This window comes from Aethalodelphis obliquidens, unplaced genomic scaffold (assembly GCF_003676395.1).
Source record: "Aethalodelphis obliquidens isolate GAN/ISIS:26980383/991018 unplaced genomic scaffold, ASM367639v1 scaffold2, whole genome shotgun sequence".
NCBI lineage: Eukaryota > Metazoa > Chordata > Mammalia > Artiodactyla > Delphinidae > Aethalodelphis > Aethalodelphis obliquidens.
Genome location: NW_020837946.1, coordinates 14960896 through 14976495, shown reverse-complemented (window position 1 = coordinate 14976495; position 15600 = coordinate 14960896). Strand labels below are relative to the sequence as shown.

At 41.7% G+C, this 15600-nt stretch overlaps 1 protein-coding gene across 2 annotated transcripts in view; it reads left to right on the top strand.

Moving 5' to 3' along the window:
• The window catches only part of ACSL3 (acyl-CoA synthetase long chain family member 3), a 135124-nt gene that overhangs the window by 98208 nt on the left and 21316 nt on the right, over positions 1-15600 (top strand). Inside the window, exon 16 of one of the 2 annotated variants that reach the window (XR_003435579.1) lies at positions 6909-7047. The exons of the other annotated variant lie outside the window; for it this stretch is intronic. The gene's annotated coding sequence lies outside the window, so the exon portion shown is untranslated. The remainder of the gene's footprint in view (positions 1-6908; positions 7048-15600) is intronic. 2 annotated transcript variants of the gene reach the window in all.

Here is a 15600-nt window from a genome sequence, read left to right as displayed (position 1 = left end):
AGGTCGAGACATGATGATGGCTTGGGCCAGGGTGATAATTGATTTAGGATATATTTTGAGTCAGTAGGATTTGATGGTAGATTGAAGGAGTGTTTGAGAGAAAGAGAGGACTCAGAGATGACTGTGAGGTCATTTTCCTGAGCAACTGAGCAGATGAAATTTCCATGAACTGAGGTTAGTTGGAGGAGCAGGTTTTCTTTTTTTGGGGGGGTGGGGGGTGGGCGGGGAGTACGCGGGCCTCTCACTGTTGTGGCCTCTCCCATTGCGGAGCACAGGCTCCGGACGCACAGGCTCAGTGGCCATGACTCACAGGCCCAGCCGCTCCGCAGCATGTGGGATCTTCCCGGACCGGGGCACGAACCCGTGTCCCCTGCATTGGCAGGCGAACTCTCAACCACTGCGCCACCAGGGAAGCCCAGAGGAGCAGGTTTTTGGGGGGAAAGATCAGGAGCTCACTTTTGGATGTGCTGAGTTTGAGATGCCCCGGAGACATCCACATGGAGATGTTTAACATCCATGAACCTGGAATTCAGAGGGGAGTCTGGACTGAGAGTCGAAGTCAGGTCTCAGTAGGTCTGAAGATATTTAAAGGCATAGACTGAAGTGAGAATGGTGGAGGGATGAAGTCCAAGAACCGAGCCTGGCACCAATGTTTAGAAGTTGGGGAGTTAAGGAGGGACCAGCGAGGTTGGAGGAAACCCAAGAAGCGTGATGTCCTCGAAGCCAAGTAGGAGAAAGGGCAAGAGGAAGGAGAGCTCAGCTGTGTCAGATGGCGCTGCTGGGCCAGCACACGTCACCCTCAAGCAGGGAGGCTTTCTCGGCCTCCGCGCTACTGATGTTTGGGGCTGAAAGTCATTTGCTGTGGGGCTGTCCTGTGCATTGTAGGATGTTTCACAGCCCCCTGGCCTCTCCCCCACTAGTTGCCAGTAGCACCTCCCTCCTGGCCGTGACCATCAAAAATATGTCCGTTGGGGTGCATGTGTCTTTTTGAATTAGGGTTTTCTCATAGAAGCACTGTTTACAATAGCCATGACATGAAAGCAACCTAAATGTCCGTCGACAGATGAATGGATAAAGAAGATGTGGTACATATATATAGTGGAATACTACTTAGCCATAAGAAGAATGAAATAATGCCATTTGTAGCAACATGGATGGACCTAGACATTTTCAAAATAAATGAAGTAAGTCAGACAAAGAAAGACAAATATCATATGATATCACTTATATGAGGAAACTAAAATATGATACAAATGATCTTATTTGCAAAACAGAAACAGACTCACAGACATAGAAAACAAACTTATGGTTACCAAAGGGGAAAGGTGGGGGGAAGGATAAATTAGGAGTTTGGGATTAACTGATACACACTACTATATATAAACTAGATAACCAACAAGGACCTACTGTAGAGCACAGGGAACTATTATCACCATCTTGTAATAACCTATAATGGAAGAGAATATGAAAAAGACTCCATATATGTATAACTGAATCACTTTGCTGTACACTAGAAACTAACACAACATTGTAAATTAACTATACTTGAATTAAAAAAATGAATACAGACATTGTCACAAGTCCCCTGAGACACAAAGTCACACCCCCCCCCACCCCGTTGAGAACCATTGCTCCAACTGAAGGTCTGAAGAACTAACATTCAAGGGAAGGAAGACCTCCTCTAACTGAAGGGGGAGGATGCTTCTGGGGAAGCTGGTAATTTTTTTTTAATTTTTAAAAAATATTTATTTTTATTTATTTGGTTGTGCTGGGTCTTAGTTGTGGCAGGCGGGCTCCTTAGTTGTAGCATATGGGCTCCTTAGTTGTGGCTCCCGGGCTCCTTAGTTGTGGCATGCGAACTCTTCGTTGTGGTGTGCATGTAGGATCTAGTTCCCTGACCAGGGATTGAAGCCGGGCCCCCTGCCTTGAGAGCATGGAGTCTTATCCACTGCGCCACCAGGGAAGTCCCAAAGCTGGCAAATTTGAATTTGACTTTAAAGGTTGGGTAGAATATTGACAGAGAGTAACTGGGACAGAGTGGTCGAGGGCACCTCAGCCAAGGGACCGTCCCCGAGGCTTGATAAGCGTCTCTGTATGGAGATCAACATCTCCTTTTGGAGTCATGGAAACAGTCCTATCGTTTTCACCATCTCTTTGTGCTTTCGGCACAAGCGTGGTTTCCATGACATCTTTCTTCCTCACAAAGGAATACTGGAGGTTAAAGGATTTTTTTCCTCTAAAATATGATTTAGGGAGATTTAGTCACGGCGATACATGTTATACCATTTACAAACCGTGATTAAAAAAGAAAAACTACTCTCCCACCCTCCTCACCTCTGCTGCCTCCCCACCCCTGGCATCTTTCCTAAGTGATAAAAGAGAAACTTGTCTTTCCCCCAGTTTCCAAGTACCGGGTCAGATTGTTTTTCCCCTTTGGAATACATGACTAATTTATTGCTTTGCTTAAATCTGACTCAAAATCTCTCCGCCCCTACAACACACACACACACACACACACACACACACACACACACACACACACACACGCACGCACACTGAACTGAAATAAAACAATCTTTTTTTATTTTTTTAAGCAAAATATCCATGGGTACATTAGGACTTTTACTGGGCACCTGTCAGAGTGATTATTTTTCCATGATGTTTTTGCTGGACTGTCTGTCATATTTTAGCCACTATGTTTCAAGGACAAACTCGTGTCGCATTTACAAGACCCTCAACAGGTAAAGTCTTCAGCGTGAGAAGGGGTAAGTTGGATTCCACTTTGAGAGCAGGGAGGTTCAGATACAGCTCAAGGTAAAGACCAATTTAAGCGGAAAGCGTTAGCGCTTTGGCGGCAGGGACTTTTTGCAGCAGAGGAGCAGGAAAACCCCTGGATAAGTAGAAGGAATGGGCTACTGGCGTCACGTTATCTTCTTGGAACTTGCTGGACAACTTCCTGATGGCGAGTTCCAAGGACAACCAATAATGAGGAGGTGACGTTCTGGTGCAGGCTGTGTAAAGCTGGGCCAGGAAATGGCCTATTCCAGTAGTTCCCAAAGTTGGTTACCCATCACAATCATCAGGAATGCTTAAAACAATGGGGGCCCACCCCTGGAGTCCTAGGTTGGTCTATGTGGGGTAAGCTCACAGCACCTGTAATTTATAAATGTTCTCCAGGTGGTTTTGACCAGCCCTGGACTCCACATGGGCATTTGGCAATTATTTGCCCAATTTTAAGAGAAATGAAGGCAGGTCGTACACAGGAAGGGGTTCTATAACTTTGTGACTCTGATTTCTCCAGTTTTTAAAAAGTCAACCAATCGGTATCTAAATGAAGATGGTAAGATCATAGCAGATATATAGCTGAGAAAAATGATTTTTTGACTTTTTGTTTTAGGGAGATTCCTGTTGACCATCTGGCAAACTTTTTCATTCCTATTTTTTTTTTTTTTTTTTTTTTGCGGTACGCGGGCCTCTCACTGCTGTGGCTTCTCCCGTTGCGGAGCACAGGCTCCGGACGCGCAGGCTCAGTGGCCATGGCTCACAGGCCCAGCCGCTTTGCGGCATGTGGGATCTTCCCGGACCGGGGCACAAATCCGTGTCCCCTGCATCGGCCGGCGGACTCTCAAACACTGCGCCACCAGGGAAGCCCTCACTCCTCTTTTTTAAAAAAAATTCTTCCACTTCCTCTTGGTCATGACCCCTATCATCTAGCACTATTGTACTTTGGTCCATGATGCCGTATCAAATGAGGCTGGTGCGTAGGTCAGGCCCAGGCACTGAGACTCTGCTGGCCAAGCTAGTTTATACATGCTGATGTGCATCTGTCAATCACCTGAAGTGACTAACTTCATGCCTTCCCTCTTTTGAGGTCTGTCAGCCTCAAAAAATGCCCATCCCTCATGTTGTCCTCTTCAGAGCATCTTTGGCAATCTTGGCTGTATAACTACATTCATCAGGGACAGGAAAAGCCAAGAGTTTCTTAATGATGGCCACTGTCACTCCACCCCTTTTTCATTAATAATGATGCAAAGTTTGTAATTCCCACTCAGCTTGCAGGGTGTTACTTCACTGCTTTGTGTCTGCCATCCCTATTTTTATGGTCTCATCCCAGAACCAAACCAAGAGATCTTTCTCCACGAGCAGTGGAAAGAACATGACTGATGGAAGACCAGTCTTCAAAGATCTTGGTTACTCTGGAACCATAAACATACAATGACGTGAAACGTTTAAGGAGTGTCTCCTCTGTAGGATCTTAAAGGCTCCCTGCAAAGTGCTAACTAGCCTTGATCAAAGAGTTGTCTTCTAAGCTTGAAGGAAGAAATCTGTACATGTGCCCAGCTGATCTGTGGTTTTCCACCATCAGTAAGGGCCCCTTCTTGTTTCCCTGGCTGGAGTGATGACTGCAAAATGGCTCATTCTCTGTGAAGAAAGATGGTTCACTTACAAGACCTTTTCAGAGATTAATAAACATAATGTTAATATCATTTCTGTCAGTACTCATCAGCAACTAGACACTCCACCAAGCCTAATCTCATTTAATTTTTACAACCATCATGAGGGAGTTATTAGCATTATTGCCATTTTACAGATAAGTAAGACTGAGGCTAAGAAAGGTTAAGAAACTTGCACGAGGCTGGTAAGGGGAAGAGCTAGGCATCAAACCAGGTCTGCTTGACTCTTGACTTCATGTTTTTTGAATGTCTTTGCCATGCTTTGTGGGCTTTGGACATAATATCTGCACAGTAAAGGTGCAGAGGCAGTTGGCCAACACAGTTCCCTGCATGTCTTACCAAGAGCACCACCTGTACGTGAAGGCTGCTGGCCTCGCCACGGCAGCTGTCGGGGTGGTGGTGGAGGGAGAACACAAGAGGGTAGAATCCGTGATTCCTCCTGCTTTACTGCATTGTTCATATACACGCAGAAAGGATCTATCAAAGAATAAATGCCCAGTCTCCCTGCTCATCATCTAGTCACCACAGGAAATCAAGTTAAAGATTAAATCCTGCGTACACCAATATTATTAGTTATCGCCATCAAGGGCTTTAGCCCATTAGGTAACATCAAGCCCCTGCCATGTCACTGATTTTTTTAACTATCGGCTGAAGAAGAGGAGACCAGCCCCAAGATTCTGTGTTGTCCTAATTGCCAATCAAGTTGCTCTCAGATGGCATGCTCTGTGTATTCTGGAAACTTCATACTGCTACCAGAAATTTCATGATCACCTAGGAAACTTCTGAACATCTTTAAAGGATGTTGTTTTCCTGGAAGTGTTACTTCCACTAATGAGCCCTGAGGGCATGGTGAACTTGTCTTTCTCCTTCAAAACGCCATCTCCATCCTTCGTTGTCTGTTATTTATATTGCCGCAAGGGCTGTCTTCACCTGGTCTCTGTTTCACTAAAATATCTTCCTTGAATTTAAACAATTTATTTTCACTTCTCTCAGAGAAGCAGCAATGCCTCAGGCTCAAGAAGGTGCATTTCAGTCTGCTTTCTTCTTCTATTAAGTAGACTACAAATAAAAGAAAAGAGATTCATAAAGGGGGGATGAGAAAACAAAACAAACGAAAGAAAACAAGACAATACGAGACTAATCTACGATCATTTCTTGACGTAGCATGTTTCTATTTCTGGTCCTGTGGCTCAAACATTAATTTAAGGGATTTTTTTAAAGACTTAAAATAAATCTCTTTGTTGTAAGATTAAAGAGAATTTCCCATATAAAATAAAATTTAAAACTCAGATTAAAGAAAGCAACATTGCTAGCCAGCTTTCTCTCATTGGCTACACCATCGACACCTTTGAACCCCAGGATCTCAGATGGAACAACTTCTGAAAACTCTCATCTTTTCAAGTCCTGTTTCTTCAGGGAGGCTAATGGCTGTGGGGGATCCAGAGGCCACCTGTTTGGCCAGTGGGGGCCACTTCGAACTCTTGCACTGGGTATAATCACTTTGATTTTCACATCTGATTGGCAGAACTGAGGCCAGCCCGTGTCTCACACAAACAACTTCCCTTAGCGACAGACCAACTGCTCCTGCTCTTGCTTTTTTTCCCTAATCCTCAAAGGTAGACTCACCTGTTTGGAAACCTAACATCTGTGCTCCGAAGTTCAGGAGAGCCTAGGCGTCCTGAAGACATGACGGGATGACCTTCAAGGGAAATCAGGCTGTAGTTTGACTAAAATGAAGATTTTTCAGATTTGGAAACCTTGTTTATCCACTGGGGCTCCAATTTAAAAAATGGGACAGTCAGTAGACATCTTCTGATCCCAAGAAGGACATATTGTAAGTTCTGGGTCACTCACCTTCCCACGGCGTCCTCAGTTTTCCCAGAACCTTTGTTGCTCTTAGCAAGCCTTCAGGAAAACCACTTCCTCTGGATGTCTGCCCCCTGTCCCCTGCTTGTTACAGTCTTCCCAGCTGCCCTCTTACAATACTCCCACCATTATTCATTGTCCCCACCGATCACCCCTCCCTCTACCTGCTCCCTTCATAACTTGACCTTGCCCACTGTCCTCTTAAAGGGGAAGAGCAGAGGTGGAGAAATACTCATCTCAGTCATGCTTTTATGGGACTCTTAGTAGCTCTAAATGCTTCATTCAAGGGGGACATCAGCTTTGATTGCCCCTCGCTCAGCAAAATGCTTCAAAAAGCTGCCTTTTCACAGAGCCCTGGCCACCATACATCACAGCCTGAGGACCACTTCTCTGTGGCCAGAGCAAGGTCCCTCCCCACACAGCTCTTACTTTCTCTTTGAAGCTGAAGCTAATCTGGGCCTCTGACTCTGCAACCTTGAACTTTCATCGTTATCTTCTTTGGCTGACCATCTGCAGCTCAGTCATCTGAATGTGGATGTGCATAAAGGTTCTGCTCGTTACCATGCCATATACATTTGTCCCACACAGGAGCAGTGACGTTGGCACTAAGGATAAGAGTGTGAGCTTTGGGTTCGACATGCCTGGAGGGAATCACAGAGAACTAGCCGTGTGACCTTGAGCAAGTTAATGGATAACTCTGTGCCGGCCTCTATCTCTGCAAATGGAGGTAGGTAACAGAACCTACTGATATATTATTAAAAGGATTATGTGAGATCGTACATATTAAGACCTTAACATCGTTTGTGGCATACAGTAAGTGGTCAAAAAACATTAGCTAGTAGTCAGAATAGAAGTCGAGTGAGGTTGAGTCACATTTATAAAAATCATTCGAGTCTGCAAGCTGCCAGTCCGTCTAAGACAGCCACACCATCCTCATGATCCAATGTCCTTCTTCCTGTACCAAGTAAGAACACTTCAGGGCCCATAGCTCAGTCCTTCCTTCCTCCATCAGTTGAAGTAGACATGTGAATGCCTTCCTCCCTTTCTTGTCCTCCAGGTGCCAATGGCAGGATAGATAGTATATTGTACACCAGGACGTCTCAAATGTTAATGTGCATATTAATCGCCTGGGAATCTTAGAAAAATACCGATTATGGTCAGGTAGCTCTGGGGCGAGGACCTGAGATTCTGAATTTCTCTTATTCATAAGTTTCCAAGTGATATTGCTTCTTCTGGTCTGGGGACCACATTTTGAGTAGCGAGTATCTATACGATAATCCAATCGGCAGGAGGGAGCTTATTCTGGATGAATATTGGTTGGAAAAAGGATGCCAGGAGATCAGCTGCTCTGGCTTGGCACAGTCTTTCAGGCTCCTGCATTTTCACACTCTAGAAATGGAGAGATGGACTATTGCCAAAAAGGTCCTGGAATGGCCATTAAGTCATTCCTGTGGCCAAGGTCATCTTGTTTTCATCTCAGTGTCTCTTTCTCTCTCTTTAAAAAAAATAAATAAATAACAAGGGAGTCATAGTAAACATTTAAAACGGGACACAAATATGCATTTTTGAAAGCAAAGGCACATTAAATACAGGTAAAATATATTTCCGAAAAATGATTCAGATATACACTTCCAAAGTCACAGATTTTTTCAGCATTTCTAAGTTTTAGGAAAAATGATATAAAGTTCTTTTGACTCTGGGGGCTAACTTTCTTCATTATTCCCCATTCGGTGTATATATGAATCACACATTCATACCGATATTCTAATTTAGATGATATTATAACTTTCTAGGGATTATAATTCTTCACTGTTACTATAAGAGAGATTTGAGGGAGGTGGACAAGGTGAGGATGGGAAGGAGGCCCTTCCTGGTGGGCAGAAGCAAACCACAACTGGAGAAAGGGTCAAGACTTTCTTATTTCATAGTGAATATCATTAGCCTAGGGGTTTTCCAGAACATACTAGCAGATCTGATGTTTCTTGTTCTGTGTCTCCTCACAGCTCTTTGAGGTTTAATTTTGATCAATCAGGATGCCTCAGAGCACCACCTTTGTATTCTAGGTTAAAGCTGCTACAGGGAGAAGACACCTAGGCATTCCCTTCTAGATATTTGTGGTATCTGTGATTTGCAGAAGAGTCAAGCTCATCATTCTTTGATGGCATTTTTCACGTGGGTAGATTTTATGGTCCCTGGGTCTCTGATCATAGTGAACGATTGACGTAAAAGGGAGACTCTGCCCGTGAGGGTGGCCAGGGGAATTTCACACGGCCCAGTCTGTCTGAGTACCAGACAGCTCTTCCTTCACATTTTCCCTCGGTGGACACATTCTCCTGATGGACTGGATGTACTGATGTGAAGTTTGCTGTTGGCTTGGCAGCCAGCACTCATGCTGTAAAAGGACAACGGCAGCAATGTGTCTTCTGATACATTGTGTTGGAGGAAGCAGCTGGAAAAGAATCGACTCCTGGGCTTCCCTGGTGGCGCAGTGGTTAAGAATCCGCCTGCCAATGCAGGGGACACAGGTTCGAGCCCTGGTCTGGGAAGATCCCACATGCCGTGGAGCAACAAAGCCCGTGTGCCACAACTACCGAGACTGCGCTCTAGAGCCCGCGAGCCACAACTACTGAGCCCACGTGCCACAACTACTGAAGCCCGCACACCTAGAGCCCATGCTCCGCAACAAGAGAAGCCACCTCAATGAGAAGCCCGTGCACCGCAACAAAGAGTAGCCTCCGCTCGCCGCAACTAGAGAAAAACACGCTCATAGAAACAAAAACCCAACACAGCCAAAAACAAAATAAAAATAAAAAAAAGAATCGACTCCTCCTTTAGATGGCCCCCACAGTCCTTGATCCTGCAGACCACGTCAGGACAAATGGAAGGACCTTGGGCCCTGGAAGCTCCTTTTGTTGCAATTTATATTATTACCAGCAGAGATTTAGGCCAGGAATATATCTGGATTCTTGTTTGTAATCTTAAGGGTATGTGCTAAGTTTATTTATGTTATAATGTCAAGGATTCCTTGACTTTATGAGGGGAATGATCACTTAGTCCACTTTCCTGAATGCGAGTTATGCACTTTAATTTAATTTTACTTTAACGTAATTTTACTTTAATTTTTCTGTGTACTGGGAGAAGCTCACGGCTCCCACTAAGCCGATAAGCTCTTACGATGTGTACGTATCTTTCCCCTTCTTTGTCTAAATCTTTGAATTTGATGGGGTTTTAAGAAATGGAAGTTTATATACTTTAGAATCTTTTTAACTTCTTATATTCTTAGGCCCATACAACACCTAAAGATGTCTAAAGTTATATTCTATTGGATTTTGGATAGTTTATGTGGCTTTCTCTGACTTGAGAGCAGAACTCATTGGATCATTCTATTATTATTCCTGCTTGAGTTAAAATCTGGTTTTTAATTGATGTGTTTACATTTGCTATTTCTGTTCCTGGTTGATACATTTAATGAATCAATTCCATAAAGGTGATTGGATAACAAGACTCAACAGAAATACATTAGAATATTTCATTTTCTTTTAGAATGTTTTATGTTAACTTTTTCTCACTTTTTAAGAAAAAATATTTTTCTAAATACTTTGTTTTGTAGACCCCCTTGAGAATCTGATAAACTATTGACTCTCCAGAAAAATACACGTACACGTGCCATTTTGTCCTGGTTCGTAATCACTGGTCATTACTGGATTGTATTAACTTTCTAATCTGTACTTCACTGTTACATTGCTGTCTTCCTATGATTATATTTCCTCATTAATTTGTTCATTCAAACAGGTTTTCTTTCTTTCAGTGCAATATCTAAGTACTATAACACAGTTTTGAGTACGGTGATATGGGCACATTAAGTATTGATCATCCAACTCCATTCTGGGATCAGAGAAGGTTGCAAAGAGGTAATGATGTCCTTGGAACTAAAGACTGAGAGATGAGCTGAAGTGTCTCAGGCAGAATGGATTGGGGGAAAGACTCCTAGTCAGATGGAACAGCATGTACAAGGGCAGGGGGTGTGGAAAATTTGGGTGAAAGTTCGAGAAGAAGGAGCAGGGTGGTAGATGAGCCTGGAGGTGTTGTTGGAGCAGTAAAGAGAAGACATCAACCAGAATGCACATAAGGAAGCCTCTAGCTCTATATTTAAGTTCCAGCATCACAAAATCAGCAGATCTTTCTGTTCTTTGGTTTGGATGTTCAGCAGTGTCTGGGGGAGACCTAGTTGAAGGCGAGAATGGCTTTCAATAATGGTATTCTTGTCTCCAAAGAAACAACCTCAAACCTTTTGAAGGAATAATTGGTATTCAATTTTAATTCAGGGGAGTTTGAAGCTTGATCTCACATTCTATGTGGATCTATGTCATCATCATTATCAACATCTTCATCACCAACAATGACAACCCACCGCCACTGCCACTCACTTATGTTGGGAGAGCTTAGGCCAAGATAATTTTTAGTAAATATAAGCAAAGAAAAACACACGATCTTGCCTTAGAATGCAGATATTGTCTTGTCTGATTCCACATCACAATATGAGGCAGGAAAAAACTGTTACCTTGGTAACTGAATGATAAAAAATGTGAAAATCCATGCCACTGCTTTACTTCATATCCTCACCATCTCTGGCTTGGACTTCTCAGTACCTCTTCACTAGTTTCCCTGCCTTCGATCTTGTCCTGGCTGCATTATCTCCAGCACCATAGCAGAGGGATTTTTTTAATATGCAAACTTGATCATGATGCTTTGTGACTTAAACACTTCAGTTTTCCCTACTTGCATGAGACAACCTCTAAACCTTTAAATGCAGAGCGTAAGACCCTCTTGCCCTGGCCACTACCTACTTGTATAGTCTCATCTCTAAATACTGCTGTTGAATGCAGTCTCCTGAATACACAAGTTGTTTTTCATCTTCTAATATTTTAAGATGATTTTCCTTTAGTCTCATAAGCTCTTTCCTTTTTCTGACTGCATAGACAATTACTATTCATCCTTTAAACTCAAATGTCACACCTGCTAAGAAGCTTCCTCTATATTGCTGGAGACAATTAAGACTTTATTGCACTGTATTCCAACAATGCCTTGCTTCTATCGGTATGAAAACCTTAAGGCACACAAAAAAATTATTCTAACACGGGGATTCCTAGGATAGCAGGATTTTTATTCTGTTACCCTTGATGTCCTCTGCACAGGGCTTGGTAGAGAGTTTGACAGTTATTTTATTTTATTTTTTTGAATTTTATTTATCTTTTTATACAGCAGGTTCTTATTAGTCATCAATTTTATACACATCAGTGTATACATGTCAATCCCAATTGCCCAATTCATCCCACCACCATCCCTACCCCCCGCAGCTTTCCCCGCTTGGTGTCCATACGTTTGTTCTCTACATCTGTGTCTCAACTTCTGCCCTGAAAACCGCTTCATCTATACCATTTTTCTAGGTTCCACATACATGCGTTAATATACGATATTTGCTTTTCTCTTTCTGACTTACTTCACTCTGTATGACAGTCTCTAGATCCATCCACGTCTCAACAAATGACTCAATTTAGTTCCTTTTAATGGCTGAGTAATATTCCATTGTATATATGTGCCACATTTTCTTTATCCATTCATCTGTTAATGGGCATTTAGGTTGCTTCCATGACATGGCTATTGTAAATAGTGCTGCAATGAACATTGGGGTGCATGTGTCTTTTTGAATTATGGTTTTCTCTGGGTATATGCCCAGTAGTGGGATTGCTGGATCATATGGTAATTCTATTTTTAGTTTTTTAAGGAACCTCCATACTGTTCTCCATAGTGGCTGTATCAATTTACATTCCCACCAACAGTGCAAGAGGGTTCCCTTTTCTCCACACCCTCTCCAGCATTTGTTGTTTGTAGATTTTCTGATGGTGCCCATTCTATCTGGTGTGAGGTGATACCTCACTGTAGTTTTGATTTGCATTTCTCTAATGATTAGTGATTTTGAGCAGCTTTTCATGTGCTTCTTAGCCACCTGTATGTCTTCTTTGGAGAAATGTCTATTTAGATCTTATGCCCATTTTTGGATTGGGTTGTTTGTTTCTTTAATATTGAGCTGCATGAGCTGTTTATATATTTTGGAGATTAATCCTTTGTCTGTTGTTTCGTTTGCAAATATTTTCTTCCATTCTGAGGGTTGTCTTTTCGTCTTGTTTATGGTTTCCTTTGCTGTGCAAAAGCTTTTAAGTTTCATTAGGTCCCATTTGTTTATTTTTGTTTTTATTTCCATTACTCTAGGAGGTGGATCAAAAAAGATCTTGCTGTGATTTATGTCAAAGAGTGTTCCTCCTATGTTTTCCTCTAAGAGTTTTATAGTGTCTGGTCTTACATTTAATCCATTTTGAGTCTATTTTTGTGTATGGTGTTAGGGAGTGTTCTAAGTTCATTCTTTTACATGTAGCTATCCAGTTTTCCCAGCATCACTTATTGAAGAGACTGTCTTTTCTCCATTGTATATCCTTGCCTCCTTTGTTGTAGATTAGTTGGCCATAGGTGTGTGGGTTTATCTCTGGGCTTTCTATCTTGTTCCGTTGATCTATGTGTCTGTTTTTGTGCCAGTCCCATATTGTACTGATGACTGTAGCTTTGTAGTATAGTCTGAAGTCAGGGAGTTTGATTCCTACAGCTTCATTTTTTTCACTCAAGACTGCTCTGGCTATTCGGGGTCTTTTGTGTTTCCATACAAATTGTGAAATTTTTTGTTCTAGTTCCATAAAAAATGCCATTGGTAATTTGATAGGGATTGCATTGAATCTGTAGATTGCTTTGGGTAGCAGAGTCATTTTCACAATATTGATTCTTCCAATCCAAGAACATGGTATATCTCTCCATCTGTTGGTATCAGCTTTAATTTCTTTCATCAGTGTCTTATAGTTTTCTGCATACAGGTCTTTTGTCTCCCTAGGTAGGTTTATTCCTAGGTATTTTATTCTTTTTGTTGCAATGGTAAATGGGAGTGTTTCCTCAATTTCTCTTTCAGATATTTCATCATTAGTGTATAGGAATGCAAGAGATTTCTGTGCATTAATTTTGTATCCTGCAACTTTACCAAATTCATTGATTACCTCTAGTAGTTTTCTGGTGGCATTTTTAGGATTCTCTATGTATAGTAGCATGTCATCTGCAAACAGTGATAGTTTTACTTCTTCATTTTCAATTTGTATTACTTTTATTTCTCTTTCTTTTCTGATTGCATGGCTAGGACTTCCAAAACTATGTTGAATAACAGTGGTGAGAGTGGGCATCCTTGTCTTGTTCCTGATCTTAGTGGAAATGCTTTCAGTTTTTCACCATTGATAATGATGTTTGCTGTGGGTTTGTCGTATATAGCCTTTATTATGTTGAGGTAGGTTCCCTCTCTGCCCACTTTCTGGAGAGTTTTTATCATAAATGGGTGTTGAATTTTCTCAAAAGCTTTTTCTGCATCTATTGAGATAATCATATGGTTTTTCTTCTTCAGTTTGTTAATATGGTGTACCACATTGATTGATTTGCGTATATTGGAGAATCCTTGCATCCCTGGGATAAATCCCACTTGATCATGGTGTATGATCCTTTTAATATGTTGTTGGATTCTGTTTGCTAGTATTTTGTTGAGGATTTTTGCATCTATATTCATCAGTGATATTGGTCTGTAATTTTCTTTTTTTGTAGTATCTTTGTCTGGTTTTGGTATCAGGGTGATGGTGGCCTCATAGAATGAGTTTGGGAGTGTTCCTTCCTCTGCAAATTTTTGGAAGAGTTTGAGAAGGATTGGTGTTAGCTCGTCTCTAAATGTTTGATAGAATTCACCTGTGAAGCCATCTGGTCCTGGACTTCTGTTTGTTGGAAGTTTTTTTTTTTTTTTTTCCCGTATGTGGGCCTCTCAGTGTTGTGGCCTCTCCCATTGCAGAACACAGGCTCCGGATACGCAGGCTCAGTGGCCATGGCTCACAGGCCCAGCCACTCCGCAGCATGTGGGATCCTCCCATACCGGGGCATGAACCCGTGTCCCCTGCATCGGCAGGTGGACTCTCAACCACTGCGCCACCAGGGAAGGCCCTGTTGGAAGATTTTTAATAACACTGTCAATTTCATTACTTGTGATTGGTCTGTTCATTGGTCTGTTTTCTAGTTCTTCCTGGTTCAGTCTTGGAAGGTTATACCTTTCTAAGAATTTGTCCATTTCTTCCAGGTTGTCCATTTTATCGGCATAGAGTTGCCTGTAGTAGTCTCTTAGGATGCTTTGTATTTCTGCAGTGTCTGTTGTAACTTCTCCTTTTTCATTTCTAATTTTATTGATTTGAGTCCTCTCCCTCTTTTTCTTGATGAGTCTGGCTAATGGTTTATCAATATTGTTTATCTTCTCAAAGAACCAGCTTTTAGTTTTATTGATCTTTGCTATTGTTCTCTTTGTTTCTATTTCATTTATTTCTGCTCTGATCTTTATGATTTCCTTCCTTCTGCTAACTTTGGGTTTTGTTTGTTCTTCTTTCTCTAGTTCCTTTAGGTGTAAGGTTAGGTTGTTTATTTGAGATTTTTCTTGTTTTTTGAGGTAGGCTTGTATAGCTATACACTTCCCTCTTAGAACTGCTTTTGCTGCATCCCACAGGTTTTGGATTGTCGTGTTTTCATTGTCATTTGTCTCTAGGTATTTTTTGATTTCCTCTTTGATTTCTTCAGTGAACTCTTGGTTATTTGATAATGTATTGTTTAGCCTCCATGTGTTTGTGTTTTGTATGGTTTTTTCCCCTGTAATTCATTTCTAATCTCATAGCATTGTGGTCAGAAAAGATGCTTGTTATGATTTCAGTTTTCTTAAATTTACTGAGGCTTGATTTGTGACCCAAGAAGTGATCTATCCTGGAGAATGTTCCGTGTGCACTTGGGAAGAAAGTGTAATCTGCTGTTTTTGGATGGAATGTCCTATAAATATCAATTACATCTATTTGGTCTATTGTGTCATTTAAAGATTCTCTTTCCTTACTTATTTTCATTTTGGATGATCTGTCCATTGGTATAAGTGAGTTGTTAACGTCCCCCACTATTATTGTGTTCCTGTCGATTTCCTCTTTTATATATGTTAGCACTTGCCTTATGTATTGAGGTGCTCCTATGTTGGGTGCATATATATTTAAAATTGTTATATCTTCTTCTTGGATTGATCCCTTGATCATTATGTAGTGTCCTTCCTTTTCTCATGTAACATTCTTTATTTTAAAGTCTATTTTATCTGATATGAGTATTGCTACTCCAGCTTTTTTTTTTT